At 42.2% G+C, this 18,014-nt stretch overlaps 1 protein-coding gene across 3 annotated transcripts in view; it reads left to right on the plus strand.

The window, feature by feature from the left end:
• LOC142759072 (cytochrome P450 2C14-like) overlaps window positions 1-18,014 on the plus strand; it is a 60,772-nt gene that overhangs the window by 12,609 nt on the left and 30,149 nt on the right. For 2 of the 3 annotated variants that reach the window (XM_075860918.1, XM_075860919.1), the window contains one exon: window positions 16,064-16,154. The exons of the other annotated variant lie outside the window; for it this stretch is intronic. The gene's annotated coding sequence lies outside the window, so the exon portion shown is untranslated. The remainder of the gene's footprint in view (window positions 1-16,063; window positions 16,155-18,014) is intronic. 3 annotated transcript variants of the gene reach the window in all.

The following is an 18,014-nucleotide window of genomic DNA, read 5'->3' on the forward strand; positions in this document are numbered from 1 at the left end:
TCCAAGAGGTACATTCGGCTATCTTTACGGCCGTAGATGTGGTAAGCAGAACCTTATATGGTCCTTCCCAACGAGGATGATACCAGTGTGTTCGTTTTATAACTTTGATCAGGATCCAATTTCCTGGCTTCACAGGTTCAGGTTCAGGTATAGGGTCATCTGGAATACAATTAGAGATAGAAACTTCCTTGTTGGTTAGCATTTTTGCAATATATTTAGCAAGTGTAAAATCAGACTCTTCATCCATCTTAGGCCTCATGCACACGACCGTAAAAACACCCGTTATTACGGGTCGTAATTACGACCCGTAATAACGGGCTCATAGACTTCTATTGGCCACGGGTACCTTCCCGTTTTCTTACGGGAAGGTGCCCGTGCCGTTGAAAAAAGATAGAACATGTCCTATTTCAGGCCGTAATAACGGCACGGGCAGCCCATAGAAGTCTATGGAGCTACCGTAATGGCGGGTGGCTACGTGTGTGCACCCGTCATTACGGGAGCGTTGCTAGGCGACGTCGGTAAATAGTCACTGTCCAGAGTGCTGAAAGAGTTAACTGATCGGCAGTAACTCTTTCAGCACCCTGGACAGTGAATTCCGATCAGTATATAGAGCAACCTGTAAAAAAAAAAGACGTTCATACTTACCGAGAACTTCCTGCTTCCTCCAGTCCGGTCTCTCGGCCGTTGCCTTGGTGACGCGTCCCTCTCGACATCCGGCCCGACTTCCCTGGATGACGTTTCAGCCCATGTGACCGCTGCAGCCAATCACAGGCCAATCACAGGCTGCAGAGGTCACATGGACTGCCGCGTCATCCAGGGATGTCGGGCTGGATGTGAAGAGAGGGACGCGTGTTTTTTTTGGAGATAAGGTAGAACATAGGGATGTTCCTGTCCGTCATACTATTTCACAGATGCAGGCGCAGTCAATAAGGAGCCGTTCTTTGCTCTCTATGGAAACAGCAGACGCTTGATATGCACAGTGGAGTATGTAGGCGCATGCGCAATGGGAATCTTAGGACGCTGAGTGTTAGATGAGTTCGGAGTACTTTGTGCAGATATGTTGAGTGCCAATTCACACATTTTTAATAAGGTTTTCTCACAAGGAAAAAGTGGAGATGTTTATAAATGTTATTATGGATGTATTTATTTTTTTAACCCCTTAATGACCGGCCTATTTTGGACCTTAATGACCAAGCTATTTTTTACGTTTTTCAATCGTCGCATTCCAAGAGCTATAACGTTTTTATTTTTGCGTCTACATAGCTGTATAAGGTCTTGTTTTTTGCGGGACAAGTTGCACTTTTTAATAGCACCATTTTTAGGTACATATTATTTATTGATTAAGTTTTATTAAATTTTTTTTGGGGGGGAAAAGAAAAAAATCTGAAATTTCGCCACTCTTTTTTGCGTCCTAAATCTACGCCGTTTACCGTGTGGTATAAATAACACATTAACTTTATTCAGCGGGTTGTTACGATTGCAATGATACCAAATTTGTATAGTTTTTGTATGTTTTACTACTTTTACACAGGAAAAACACTTTTTTTTCAAAATTATTTGTTTTTGTGTCTCCATATTTAAAGAGCCGTAACGTTTTTATTTTTTCGCCGATGCGGTCGTATGAGGGCTTTTTTTTTGCGGGACGACTTGTAGTTTTCATTGGTACCATTTTGGAGTAGATGCGACTTTTTATCACTTTTTATTACATTTTTTTAAAGTCAGTATTCACAGAAAACAGCAATTTTTCCATAGTTTATTATTATTTTTTTTACGGCGTTCACCGTGCGGGTTAAGTACTGTAATAGATTTATAGTCGGGGTCGTTACGGACGCGGCAATACCAAATATGTGTAACTTTTGAACTTTATTTTGTTTTTTTTAATAGTAAAGCATTTTGTAAGGGGAAAAGCTGGGTTTTTCATTTTTTTCACATTTTTTTTAAAATTAACTTTATTAAACTTTTTTTTCACTTTTTTACTAGTCCCAATAGGGGACTATAATATGCGATTCTGCGATCGCATTTATAATACACTGCAATACTTTTGTATTGCAGTGTATTACTGCCTGCCCGTTTAACACGGACAGGCATCTGCTAGGTCATGCCTGCGGCATGATCTAGCAGGCATTCACTCCAGGCAGCTTGGGGGCCTTTATTAGACCCCCGGCTGCCATTACAGACACAGACACTCGGCTATCGTATCGCCGGGTGTCGGTGGGAGAGAGAGGGAGCTCCCTCCCTCTCTCCAAAACCACTCAGATGCGGTGCTCGCTATTGAGCACCGCATCTGAGGGGTTAAACGTGTGAGATCGATACTAATATCGATCTCACGCGGCAGAGCAGGGACGCCCCCAGCCCTCAGCTGCCTCTGGCAGCTGAGAGCAGGGAGATTTGACAGCTCCCTGCTCTGTAAACTTATTCCGATGCCGCGACGTAAAAAGTCTATGGCATCGGAATAAGGCCCGTTAGTGACCGACGTAGAAACACGATGGGCCGGTCACTAACGGGTTAAACACTTTGTTTACATGAAATGATGTACAGGAAATGATGTCACGTATTTTGTACTATATAAAGTGTGCACTGAATCTATGTAACCGTGCTTGATAAAGACCCATTCATGCGTTGAAACGTTGCAAGTGTTTTTATGCTTGGTGAATAAATCAAATACACTTCTTTGGATTATCTTGAGTGCTGCAGTTCCTTTCTTAGATTGCATATTGATTGTCTCCCTTGGACCTGGGATTCTTTACTGCGTGCACCACCCATGTTTGGGGAGTTGTCCTTTCACAATGAAGACTTTTTTGTGGCTGTGCTGCTGTTTTCCTGAATAACAACCAGTGCCCTTCACCTCATAACTCCATATAAAACACCCCAAGTTGTTATACACAATACCATGGCATATTTACATACATTATAATTATAAACCTCAGACAATAGGGCCTCAACTAATAAAATAATACTATCACCAATCTCATGCTATCACCCCTCAGGTTTGGGTCCCATAAGTTCATTGACAAATCCTGTACATCAAATCAATCAAACAAACAAACAAACCCCTTTATGTAAGAAAAACGTATCTGTCCCTCGGGACAGGGCACCTAGAAAATGTATAGTTACTGGGTACATTTTATGTCACACTTGTTGTTACTCTTCAGCAGGATTTGTACCTTGATCTGAGCTGATAACCTGTAACAGCTCCTAGCCACTGAAATATTCACAGATAACATATGTTTATCTGGCAAGTGTCTCAAGCCAAATTTTTTCTTACCTACTCTGAGATTCAAATTAACACCCTTATACATATACCAAATATCTTAGGAAGCTAAAAACAACTTGTTTAATTCAATGAAATCCATACAAATGTGTTAGAATGGATATTGTGGACTTGGGAACGGTCCTCTTTTTGGTCTTGCATTCACCTGTGGATTACGTTTGGCGCATGTTAAACAGGTTAAACAACATTTTTAGAGTAGTTAATAAAGCCATATGCCGTGAACACTTTAGATATGATTTCTACCATCCCCCTGTTGAGACATGGCTTGTCCCATGGCTCAATATAACAGCATATCTGAATAAGTTGCTGGGTAGGATGTATTTGTTCTTGCCAGATCCATCTACAAACCGTATGACATCACTATTTGGTAGTGGAGTATCTTTAAAGGGAATGTGTTGCCAGAAAAACATGTTTTTTTTTTAAAAATTAAACATTTAGTGTGTGGGTGATTAAACATTGTTCACATTTTTTTTATTTTTTTGCACGAGTCCATGTAATATTATAAATTATTTCTAATTTATAATACTACCCATTTTTGGTCACTAGATGGAGCTGTTCCCAAAATTGCAGCATTGCAACATTGGGTTAAAAGCCCTCGCTCTAGTGAGCTCTCAGCATCCCCCCCTCCTTTATCCTGGCTAGTGCCGGGATAAACGAGGGGTTTGAACGATGTAACCTCCTACACTGTGTGTCGCCATTTTTTGAGCTAACCCACAGTGTAGTAGGTTTACATACAGTAGTAAACACACACAAACACGAACATACATTGAAATCTCTTACCTGCTCCTGCCGCCGCGGCTCCCTCCGGCCCGTCCGCTCCGTTTGCTGCCGCTGGTGCAAGTGCACAAATCCGGAAGCCGCGACCGGAAGTAGTAATATTACTGTCCGGCCGCGACTTCCGGTCCACAGGAAAATGGCGCCGGACGGCGCCAATTTCGAATAGGACTGTGTGGGAGCGGCGCATGCGCAGTTCCCACACAGACGCCGTACACTGCAGTCAATGGGACGGGAGCCGTTCGCAGTCCCTATGGGACTGTGGCTGCCGTATTCCATGTCTGTATGTGTCGTTAATCGACACACACAGAAATGGAACAAAAAATGGCAGCCCCCATAGGGAAGAAAAAGTGTAAAAATAAGAAAAAGTAAAACACAAACACACAAATGAATATAAACGTTTTTAATAAAGCACTAACATCTTTAACATATAAAAAAATAATTTGTGATGACACTGTTCCTTTAAGATCTGATCTTGGTAACAATCTTTCTGCTATGAAGGATAGGCATTCATGTGGTTCACCATCCTCAGCAGTTGGTATCAAGGTCAAAGGATTTAAAGTGGTACATTTTTCTTTCATAAATAACACTAATATAACGGAAGCTCTTATAGCTTCTGCGGCGGCTAGAAATTATTGAACACGGAGGAAAGGTTCTAGCTACTAGGTCGAATTTTGATGAGTAGCAACCTAGAGGTCTATCCTTTCCTCCATTCCCCTGTGTTAGTACTGAAGTCATGTATCCATTTTTACAATCTACAGTTTGAATGAAGGATTTTGAATAATTAGGTAGTCCAAGCACTGAAGATCCTACAAGAACCTGTTTTATCTGAAAAAATGCCTCCTCAGCTTCAGGAGTCCATTAATTTGATTCCTAAGCTGCAAGGGGTTCCTCATAAATCAAAAGACATCAATGGTCCTGTAATAGCAGGATAATTGGCTATCCAACTTCTGCAGAAGTTTTTCATACCCAAAAAGGACATCATTTGTCTTTTTGTCAGAGGTTTCAGTGCTTGGAGTGTTGCTGACTTTCTTCCTTCATCTAGATGTTTACCTTCTTGGGTAATATGGTGTATAGAATGCCTGTGTGATGCCTGTGAAGTGGGTTCCTCTGTCACTCTCAATTACTTCAGGGACCCCATATCGGCATACTACTTCACTGATTATTTTCCTAACAGTATTTTTTAGCTGTGGCTTTGGTTACTGGCTATGCCTCAGGCTAGTTTTAAAACACCTCACTACATCTCGTCATGTACACCTGCCTTGGGTAGCTGTATGTAGTCCACCTGCAGTTGCTGGAAGGGTTAATCAGGACGAGGCCTGTGCTTACTGGGTGTTTTTTGTCAATTTACTGGGGTTGTGTCTGACGCATGTCAGGCAACCCTCTACATGTCAAGCCGCTGCGTTTTGAAATCCAGGGGCCAACCAGGGTTGTAACATTGTTCTACCCATGGCTCCTTTTGAGTTGTGGACTGGGGAATGCGCTGGGGCGCACATCATTGGAAAAAGACTATGTGGTATTCACGTTCTACCCTTTACACGCCATGGCTCTCCTTCGCCTCTGACTGCACCTGCCTCCTGCCACAATTTCTGTTCAGGGGCCGGCTTGGGTCTGGAAAGCACACAGCAATTCATCCATGACTGGGCCCACTTCTTGGATTACCAACACAGGAAGGGTTGCAGCTGCTTATTGCTGCATGGTCAGCCCTTGCATTCCCTTTTGCTTCAGGGGGGTCTAGTATTGTGTGTGCTTGCACTTTGATTATGGCTACCTCTGTAGGTAATGCTAGATGCTCAATTAGTTGATATACTGCATAAGCATTTTTAATTGGTTTGCCTGCTGAAGTCAGAAAGCCTCTTGCTCGCCATATTGTGCCATAATCGTGTGCGACTCCAAAGACGTACCTTGTATAGACGTTCACCCTTTTATCTGTGCCGAACTTACATGTTTCTGCGAGTGCCATGAGTTCTGCCTCTTGGGCAGAGCTGCTGGAGGGCAGTGACTTTTGCAGCACTGTCTTACCTTCCTGGACTACTGCATACCCGGTGGTGAAATGTCCTGTCTGCTCCTTCCATTATCTATATCCATCTACAAAATACTGAATATCATAGTTAGTCAAAGGTACATTAGTGACACCTGGTAACCCTTGGGCTTCAAGTTGTATGAAACTGTGATAATCAGGCTCATGTTCTATATCAAACAAATCATTGTCATTTCCAAGTTTCTACATTAAGGGTCTGGCACTTCCCCCTTCCCCTCCTTTCTCTACAACTAGAGATGAGCGAACCGGGACAACCAAACCCGGTTTCGGTCTGAACTTCCGGAAAAGTTCGGTTCGCAGTGAATCCGAACTTCACCGTGTTCGGCCGAACCCGTTTTGACCGAACCCGGTCAAAAATATTATACAAATCGGCAGCCACTTGTCTCTATCAATCACTGATAGAGAAAAGAGGCTGCTGATTAAAAATAAAATAAAAAGCATTTCATACGTACCCAGTCGTTGTCTTGGTGACGAGTCCCTCTTCTTCCTCCAGTCCGACCTTCTTTTCTGACGCGGCAGCCTGTGATTGGCTGCAGAGGCCTCTGCAGCCTGTGATTGGCTGCAGAGGCCTCTGCAGCCTGTGATTGGCTGCAGCGGTCACATGGGCTGTATCGTCATCCAGGAATGTCGGGCCGGATGTCGAGAGGGACGTGTCACCAAGGCAACGGCCAGGAGACCGGACTGGAGGAAGCAGAAAGTTCTCGGTAAGTATGAACGTCTTTTTTTTTTACAGGTTACTCTATATTGTGATCGGTAGTCACTGTCCAGGGTGCTGAAACAGTTACTGCCGATCAGTTAACTCTTTCAGCACCCTGGACAGTGACTATTTACTGACGTCGCCTAGCAACGCTGCCGTAATGACGGGTGCACACATGTAGCCACCCGTCATTATGGGGCCTCATGCACACGACCGTAAAAACACCAGTTATTACGGGTCGTAATTATGACCCGAAATAGCGGGCCCATAGACTTCTGTTAGACACGGGTACCTTCCCGTTTTCTCACGGGAGGGTGCCCGTGCCGTTAAAAAGATAGACCATGTTCTATTTTTTTATTTTACGGGCCGTGCTCCTATACTTTATAATGGGAGCACGGCTCGGAAAAACTACCGGCTGCCCGTGGCCGGCCGTACTCATCTCCTGAAATACTCTGTGCTGCCTTAAACTCTGTGGACAGGTCAGGATCCTGTTTCTTTTAAATGCTGCTGGGGAACCCGCTCAATCCACTATATAAGGCTGCGCTACAGTGCAGCATTTAAAAGAAACAGGATCCTGACCTGTCCACAGAGTTTAAGGCAGCACAGAGTATTTCAGGAGATGAGCGTGCAGATTCTGTGCTGCTGTGAACTCTGCTCTTACCATTACGTAGCTCTCAGTCTGTTACCTCTCCTCCACTACTGTCCTCAATAACACCTTCATGATTGACAAGTAACCACGTAATGGTAAGAGCAGAGTTCACAGCAGCACAGAGTATTTCAGGAGATGAGCGTGTGGATCTTGTGCGGGGTGGTGACTTGCCAATCATGTGAAGGTGTTATTGAGGACAGGAGTGGAGGAGAGGTAACAGACTGAGAGCTACGTAATGGTAAGAGCAGAGTTCACAGCAGCACAGAATCTGCACGCTCCTCTCCTGAAATACTCTGTGCTGCTGTGAACTCTGCTCTTACCATTACGTAGCTCAGTCTGTTACCTCTCCTCCACTCCTGTCCTCAATAACACCTTCACATGATTGGCAAGTCACCACCCCGCACAAGATCCGCACGCTCATCTCCTGAAATACTCTGTGCTGCTGTGAACTCTGCTCTTACCATTACGTGGTGACTTGCCAATCATGTGAAGGTGTTATTGAGGACAGGAGTGGAGGAGAGGTACAACTGAGCTACGTAATGGTAAGAGCAGAGTTCACAGCAGCACTGAATCTGCACGCTCATCTCCTGAAATACTCTGTGCTGCCTTAAACTCTATGGACAGGTCAGGATCCTGTTTCTTTTAAATGCTGCACTGTAGCGCAGCCTTATATAGTGGATCGAGCGGGTTCCCCAGCAGCATTTAAAAGAAACAGGATCCTGACCTGTCCACAGAGTTTAAAGGGTTATTCCCAAGTTGATAAATGTAGCTATGAAGCTCCCCCATGTAAAAATAAGAAGTTTTCTAATTACCTGTCCGTCGTCCAGCGATGTCGTTTTCCTGCGATTCTTGATTGAAGTCCAGGTCGGTCCCTCTTTGTATCTTGCGCGTTGTCTAGGTTCCCGGCCACCGCTATTTACCTTTAGCGGTGGCCGCGCATGCGTAATGACATCCTCTCCTTCCTGAGGAGAGGATGTCATTTATCTTGTGAACGCGCATCTCGGCGCATCTCGGCGCATGCGCCGTAGATGCACGGCGAGACACCAGGCGAGACACCAGGCGAGACACCAGTCGCACGGTATGTATATATATATATATATATATATATATATATGTGTGTGTGTGTGTGTTTGTGTATATATGTGTGTTTGGGTATGTGTCTTTGTCTGTTTTTGTTTTTATATGTGTGTGTGTGAGTTTATGTGTGTTTGTGTATATATGGGTGTGTTTGTGTATGGTTGTTTGTTTGTGTGTGCGTGTATATATGTGTGCAGGTGAGTAGAAGTATTGGTATTGTTCACATTAATAACTGTTTTTTTATGTTGTTGCAGATTTTGATGTACCGATTGGACTACATCTTCGATTCGTTGGACTACTGCATAGATCTACGTTTTTTCAAATTTTAATAAAATGGTTAACGAGGGTTTTGTTGGGGATTTCTTATTTCAATAAAAAAGAATTGTCTTTGTGGGTTTTTTTTTAAACTTTATTAGTGCCTAGATAATGGCAGTTGCCTGATTGACAGCGTCCATTATTAAGGCAGTACTTAGTGTTAGCCGGTGCAGAGGCTAGCACTAACCACCCATTATTACCCCGGTACCCACCACCACCAGGGGTGCCGGGAAGAGCTTGGTACGATCCAGTACCCGACCATCTGTTGTGATGGTCGGGTACTGGGGCGGCCGTAGGCTGGTGCTATAAGGCTGAGAAGGGCCAAAAACAGTGGACCTTCCCACCCTTGTAATGCTAGGCTGCTGCTGCTGTGTTGTATCGGGCTGGTTATAAAAATGGGGGTGATTGGCTGCAGAGGCGGTCACGTGGGATGAAGCGTCATCCCTGGAGGCCGGCCTTTCTTACATCATCCTGACGTGCGTGACCGCCACTACAGCCTGTGATTGGCTGCAGTGGCGACATGGATGAAACGTCATCGCTGGAGGCCGGACAGGAGGAAAGTAAGTATGAATTTTTTTTAATTTTTTATTACATTAAAATTGTATTTTCCGCGTGCCGAGCATGTACTGTCAAGGTTGCTGAAAGAGTTAGTGCAGCCCATTAACTCTATCAGCACCCTGGACAGTAGCATGCTCAGCGCACGGAAATTACTTTTGATAAGTTCGCTCATCTCTATCGCTCATCTCTATCTACAACCATAGGCATAGTGATGGTTGTGTGGGACTGGGTGGTCTTGGATAGCAGTAAACCTATATGGTAAAATTACAACAATAATGAGACTGTTTCCTAAGCACATATGTCAACTGAGATACAACAACAAAGAAAATTATCAACATATTGCAATAGACAAGTGGTGGAGTGTTGGGGGAACACTTATCCAATAGTTCTTTCATTGCATGGATGAAACTATCAGGGGAATTTGCTGCACCCTGGGGAAGCACCATCAAGTCATATTGTTAGCCTCTGTCTGTAAAGGAAAAGTATAAGTAACTATCCGGAGACAGAAGGATAGAGAACAACTGGATATTATAGGGAGACACAATGGGAGTTATCAGTTTATTACCTGATAATTTAGCAATCTATCATTTATGCAGACCATGCTTGTTAAAGAGGCTCTGTCACCAGATTATAAGTGCCCACAAAATCTGATCGGCGCTGTAGTGTAGATAACAGTGGTTTTTATTTTGAAAAACAATCATTTTTGACCAAGTTATAAACAATATTAGATTTATACTAATTCGTTTCTTAATAGACAACAGGGCGTGTTTTTACTTTTTACCAACTGGGAGTGATTGTGCAGTGAAAGAAGCTGGGTTGGAACAATGAGAAGTGTATGACGCTGATTGGTCACTGATTGGTCAGCCTCATACGCTTCTCTTCACAACGCCCAGTTGGTCGAAAGTAAAAACACGCCCAGTTGTCTATTAAGAAACAAATTAACATAAATCTAAAATTGTTTATAACTTAGTCAAAAATTATAATTTTTCAAAATAAAAACCACTGTCGTTATCTACATTACAGCGCCGATCAGATTATGTAGGAGATAGGGCACTTATAATCTGGTGACAGAGCCTCTTTAAATATTTCAATTGAGAGAGAGAGAGCAGCATTTTACATTCCTTCTAACATTCTCATACTCTGCATTCAGCTGCTGCCCGACCCCCACCTTTTCTTACCTTTTCTTTTAGAACTATAAGCTTCAGCGAGCCAAAATGCTGAAAGGAAACAAAATTTCTGCTATATTTGTAATTCTAAAACCTGACTGTACAAAGCTCACTTTAATTATTTAAACCTTAAAGATAAGGTACATAAAAAACAACAACAAAACAGTATTTTTACACAACCTTATAGTTCAGTTCATTAGTCACATTAACAAATGAAAGCCTATATAGCCAAGTATGCAAAACAAAATAATTTGGAACACAGTTTGAAGTATACCCATCAGCCATCCTGCTATTCCCTTAAACCAATTAGCAGGAGTCTTTGTTGACCTCGTGTTCTTGTAGCCACTTCTCTCTGAAATCCGCTATTTTTGTTAGACTAGCTTTAACACGTAGGTTGCCCACAGGATGAATATAATGGCAACATGGTATTATTATTATTATTATTATTATTATTATTATTATTATTATTCCCTTTCTCTTTGATTCTTCAACTCCAACAATTTAGTACAAGTTCAAGGCTTTCTAAAATCACCTAGACTTAATCACATTGGAGGTATCTACATTAGTGTAACCATAAGTCATCAAAGCTTCTTTTACTTCCTGTAACTCACTAACTGGATATATTCCCCCTGTTCTAGGCTTTGGCATTCTGCTTATCATGGTTAGTAGATCATTATCACCATCATCATCATGTTAGATGACAAACAGTACATTGGTGACGCATGTGGGGTTATAGTTGCTGTAAGAGCATTACTCTAATATCTGTGTTAACTAAATTCAACCATTTATAATACATTTTCTTTTCTACATAATTTTTATAATACAGAGCAATAGTTTTCAGCTCTTTAATATCTAGAGTACCCTCCAAACGAAGAGCTGGAAGCACAGTTCTCCACCCGTTCCACATTTTGTATACTTTCTTACCATGTGCCTAGATCATTATGATCATCCGACATACTTCCGGATATGCCACACACCATGTCCCCTGCGGTGGGGTTTTACCATAACCCCAAATTTCACTCTCATCTACGGAAGTTCCAAACTACAGGGACACAATATGGATCTTGTCAGACCACCTTTAATAGGCAGACAATATCACCGTACTAAACCTTCCTACTTCACGTCACATTTTGCTTCTATAGTCTAGCAGTCAGAGATTAGTAACTCAAGCACAGGCATAGAAATGTACAATGGAGAAATACTCTTATAGATACAAAGGATCAAACCATCAGACAGTACACAAACATTCCCTGCTTCACTTTCTACCAACTCCTGCTACTGAATGTAAAACAGAGCATTAAATTAGCGGACCTTTTATGGGATTCAGAGACTTTTACCGTCCCTCATAGCAGACAGTTCAGGAGTGACCCTTCGCTTGCCTTATACATTTACACACCTTTCAAAGGTTCTTCTATTACCCATTCACTGTATTGTTAGTGAGAGAACAGTCCACACATCCACATCACAAGAGAACACAACATAGAAGTATAGTAGAAAACACTTATAACCCCAACAGAAACGATGCAGAACTTATGTATACAAAACAAGTCATACATACACTTCTATCTTACTTTGCTCAATTGTTAACTCGCTAACTCACTCCTGACCAAGTGCACAATAATAGCCACAACATGGACGTGCAAGAGTGCTGTACAGATTCGCGGACGGGAGTGGTTACCCACCACTTGACACACCGAGTTTATATTAAAGTGTCTCAACTTAGACCCACGTTCTGGTATAAGTCTCTAAAACACAGAGAGATTATACTATATACTTCCATTCATTCAAACAGCAAACATACAGTTAGTATAACAATATTACATATTTTACAATACTACACATATTTTTACAATATTACATATATTTAACAATCTGTAATATAAACTAAAATCTTCCTAAGAAGATTGGACATCAAATCCTTAATTACAGCAGTTTATATAGCCAATATGATGTATGCACACCAGGAGACAGAGAGACTAAGTGTACAATACCACTGGCACATATCTATATAATATAATGCGGTACTGATAAAGGTTAATTTATTATATACAATGGTTAGTTGAACAGATGGAATTCCTGTGACTCCCTGTCTGGTAATTCACACAATAGAATCAGTATAGCTTCTGTTCTCCCACAAGACACGTCATCAATCTCCACATTGATACATCTGCAAAAAGTTAAATTTCTTAATTTTTCCCTATCATTCCTCTCTCTGATAATTACCATTATCACAATACTAATCATAATAGTAGATATATCTTGGGTTATCTCTTCATGGTATATTGAACGTCTATGATATATTGTTGAGTGTATACTATCTAAGTATATGTGACCACATGGTATTTTCACCAAAGTCATAGTATAAACACAAAACTCACACCAATATTCACCAAATTTATGCTGATCAGTCATATACTTAATGTTCCTGGGTGTTTTACCAGTATTTTTTCTACTAATTTGTCCTGGTAAAAATTTTACCTAGGACCATTCCTAATTGGACTCCCTTATACACACAGGGTTTTATTTATTTAACCCTCATACATTCATTCTGCACAATCAAAGAGTTTCATATATGTTTCATATCATACATTCACAGAAGCAAAAACCTATATACATCATTACCTTACACAGCACAATTCAGACACTTACAAAGACATACAGCTGTTCCCCCTCATATCTCAATCATTCAATGCTTTTAACCACAGTATTGAACTTTATACAACAAATAATCTTAATACTCTATAATCCTTAATCTATAGGAGATCCTCCAAATCTCCAAGTACTTTATCTTTTACATGCTGAACGGAGTTATTTATTGCCTGTAGCCTTCTCACACAGGCTATGGACTTCTAACCTCGAGAACCGTTATTCTCAGGTTTTTATATTAAGACCTGTGCTTAATATAACTAAGACCCAGTCTTAGTACCTAAGATCCAATTTAGGTTTTTATCACATAACCTTATAACATCTAAATATGAAAAATAAGAAAAACATATATAAACAAAATTATATTACCCTTATTCAGATGAAAACTCGAATCCTCGATTCTCCTTACTACGTTGTTTTAGATTACTTCACTCCACCTCGTCCGTCCCATCAGACTGGCCTCTGTTTAACGTCAATTCAGCCAGAGATCTTTGAATTCAGTGAGTTCATTGAATAACTCACCCCGTGCATGGTATACAGTCTTTTGAGAGAACGATGATCCGGAGGTATTGGATTTCCAGTTCGAAGAACTAAATGGCCGGAGAATTTTCTGTTATCAAAAATAGTATCGGAGTCATCTGAATAAGCTGGCTTTTATTCTTATCGATAAGGAGACAATATGACAGGTAAATCAGTCATCCACCACCAAATGTCTGCCTCTATCCTGAATTAATTTAATCTTTAGGTGTCAAGTGTGACATATGAAGCAAAATGTATTAAGAACTAGTCCGGACAGCTACCCCCTCCTCATATATAATATCCGTTATCTTAACCGTAAAACATATTAGACATTTTGTTAGTCAAGGCTTTTACAGATAAGCTTGCGTACACATTATTAGTCTTCATTAGATAAAGTAATCATAAATTTAAAACTTTCCAAACAAGCTTCATAATCTCTCTCCTGTGTTCCTGTCTGCAAGGTACAATCTGATTCATCCCCAACTCTCAAAACCTGACATTTCACATATACACTTGCATCCTGGTGGTTACAATGTCCACATACTCCACACTCCCATCCACACTCTCCCTGTCTCTTTTGCTCAGGGGTTCATGGTAAAGAAGGGTACAGAGCAGGAATGTGACTAGTTATTTCTCTTGTTAGGAACGGGTTGTTTAAAGGTTTAGGAGTGGTCAACGGCTGTAGAGAAGTAGCAAGAAAAGTTGACTTCCTTTGTCACTCAATCATCAGCCCCCCACGTCAAGACTGGTGCCAATAGGTTGCTATGTCAGCTGGGAACCTAAAAAAGCCCCCCGAGTCTATTGTAACGAAGTTCCATTAGGTCCCTTCATCTCCTTTGTACAGAGATGCATGGCCTTCGTGCATTACCATACATTCTCCATGGGACCGGAGACACGTCCGGAGATATATTTTGTACATATGGAGTCCACCGAAGCAGGCCTTGATATTTCTTCTCTTGGATTCATACAGAATCCCTAGTAGTATGGACAAAAGTATTGGGACACCTACATATTACACCTACAAGAAGTTTTATGGCATCCTATTCTGAATCCATAGTCATTAATATGGGGTCGATCCCCCCTTTGCAGTAATACAGCTTCCACTCATGTTCTACAAGATTTCAGAGTGTCTGTGGGAATTTTTGCTCATTAATCCAGAAGAGCATTTGTGGTGTTATCTCCATTCTAGTTCATCCCAAAGGTGTTGGATGGGGTTGAGGTCTGGATTCTGTGTGGTCAGTCAAGTTCTTCCACCCCAAACTTACCAAATCAACCAACCAACCAACCATGTCTTTATGGACCTTGTGCACTGGGGCACAGTTTTGAGGAACAGAAAAGGACCGAACACCAAACTTTTCCCACAAAGTTGTAAGCTACAATTGTCCAAAATGTCTTGTGTGCTGAAGTATTAAGATTTCCTGTCACTGGAACTAAGGTGCCGCCCTCTGAAGAACAACCCCATAGCATTATCCCTCCACCAGATGTTACAGCTGGCACAATGCAGTCAAACAGGTAACGTTCTCCTTACATTCACCAAACCCAGACTTATCCATCAGACCGCCAGATAGAGAAGCCTCACTCCACAGAACACGTGTCCACTGCTCCAGACTCCAGTGGTGGCGGCTTTACACCACTCCACCCGACGCTTGTCATTGTGCTTGGTGATGTAACGCAGGCACGCAGCTGCTCGGCCCCCAAGCCATAAAGCTCTCGGGCACAGTTTTTATGCGGATGTTAATACCAGAGGATGTTTTGGTTCTGCAGTTATTGAGTCAGTAGAGTGTTTGTGACTTTTCTGCACTATACTCCTCAGCACTCGGCACCCCCATCTCTGTAACTTTACGTGGTCTGCACTTCGTGGCTGAGTTGCTACGGTTCCTTCCACTTTACAATAATACCACTCACAGATGATGGCAGAATATATAGGAGGGCAGAAATTTTAGGAACTGACTTGTTACAGCAGTGGCGTTCTACTACAGAACCGCACTGGAATTCAGTGATCTCTTTACAATGACCCATTATATCACAAATGTTTGTAAAGTTTTATAGTATAGTAAAGAAAAAATAAGAAAAAGAATAAACATAATTTTCACATTAAACATTAAATGTGCTCCATTTTTATCTATTTTTAATTAATAATACAAAGAAATTACATAATTATTACTCCCTGTAGAATGATAATTTTTTTGCTGCGTCCTGGAAGGGTTAAGCTATGGAAAGATCCGCTGAAATGTTGCAGTTAGTCACTGACACATTTCCTCACGTGTTTACTGCAGTTTATATATGGGTGGAGTAATGCTCCATAAATTAAATATTAACTTGTGTTATCGCATGGTTTTCATAATCTCAGAGCTAAAAAGCAGAGGATTCAGCGTGTGAGGACAGAGGGTCGGAGACTCCACCGGTTGCCTGTATCTGCTGAACTCTCCGTGCTGCACAAAGTAAGACACAACGTTCTTATAACTTTTTAGCAAACATCATTAAATGTTTTCTTTTATCCGCAGCTTTAGTCATTTTATATTTACTACTGTTTTATCATTTGTATTTTCTCCCATATTATAAATATAGATCAATATTTTTTTCAGTCTTTATTAATTTGGGAGGTAAATATGGGATAATTCGCCCCTACTGTAAATTATAAGTATATTACAAGTCACCAAGATCTGTGACCGTATAAAAGCACACGGCTGCAGGCTGAATACATTTCTACAGGTCACGTTGGGTGGTGGCTTTTAATCTTCTTTATAATATATAGCATACCTCCCAATATTTGAATTTGAAAAGAGGGACATTTTAAGCCACGCCCAATATCCCGTATAAACACATCAAATCACTGCCAGATCCTTCTTCTCACTGCAGATCTCTAGACTTAAAATTACAAAAAAAAAACTATGGATATCACCAATATTATGGATCAGGTTATATCGTCTTTATGTTACTTTTCCTAACTTGGTTATAACATTTGCTCATCACGGCGGCAGCAGCTGCAGGACAGACCAAAAGGCTGAGAACAATGAAAGTCAAGAGGGAGACCCTGTGGTGGATGATTTTTCAATTGACGGCAGCAGAGTTACATGATGGGGATTTTTGTTTTTACAGTTGTGTAAATCTGCTACCGGTCAATGGAAAAATCATCCACCAGAGCCCCCTTGTAGATAGCTCCACACACAGCCCCCCTGTAGATAGCTCCACACACAGCCGCCCTGTAGATAGCTACACACACAGCCCTCCGGTAGATAGCGCCACACACAGCCCCCCGGTAGATAGCGCCACACACAGCCCCCCTGTAGATAGCTCCAGACACAGCCCCCCTGTAGATAGCTCCAGACACAGTCACCCTGTAGATAGCTCCACACACAGCCCCCCAATGTAGAAAGTGCCACACACAGCCCCCCTTTTGTAGATAGCGCCACACAACACCACTCCCCCCTTGTACATAGTGCCACACAACCACCCTTCCCCCTTGCACATAGTGCCACACAACCCCCTCCCCCTTATATATAGTGCCACACAACACCCTTATACTTTGTGCCACAATGCCGCCAGAGCGGAGAGAGGTAGAGGTAGCCTACTGCTGCCACTCTCTGCTCTGATTTGACGTCACTCACCGTCAGAAGAAGGCAGGAGTCTTGCAGCGGCGTTCCCACTGGTGTCGATACCGGCCAGGGAGTGGACCAGTCCAGTCACCTGACCTGTCACCTGCCCGGTGAGGTCAGATGACAGGTCAGGTGACTGGACTGGTCCACTCCGAGGCCGGCATCGATCCCAGTCAGATCACCGCCGCAAGACTCCTGCCTTCTTCTGACGCTGATCGCTGATGCAGTCGTCTGGCAAGTAGGGCGCCTTTCAGCAGCGATCAGATGTTTTGATACAGCTGCAGTGCCCTGCGGGACATTTTGCAGACCGCCTGGGACGGTGGGACCCCGGTGAGAAACCGCGACTGTGCCGCCGGCTCCGGGACGGTTGGGAGGTATGTATATAGTAGTAAGCATATTAGTCCTTATTATAATACAAACCTCAGCTACTGCAGGTCATTTATGATGTTTTGCAGCAGCTGAGATGTGTACTATAGTGTTCTGCATCTTCAAAGGTATGAATTCCGATGTTCTGTAGCAGCTGAAGTGTCTATTATGAGTTTTTGCAGCAGCTGAAGTGTATTTTATGAGGCTTCGTAGCAGATTGTAAGGGGGTGATGTTGCCCCTTTAAATTGAACTGTATGCCCAGTGCAGCCTCCATGTTTGTTGGTACCTGCGCTCTGTGTTCCCTCCTGTGTGAGGTGATGTTTACACCAGAGTGCTAT

This window comes from Rhinoderma darwinii, chromosome 4, assembly GCF_050947455.1.
Source record: "Rhinoderma darwinii isolate aRhiDar2 chromosome 4, aRhiDar2.hap1, whole genome shotgun sequence".
In the NCBI taxonomy this organism is placed as follows: Eukaryota; Metazoa; Chordata; class Amphibia; order Anura; family Rhinodermatidae; genus Rhinoderma; species Rhinoderma darwinii.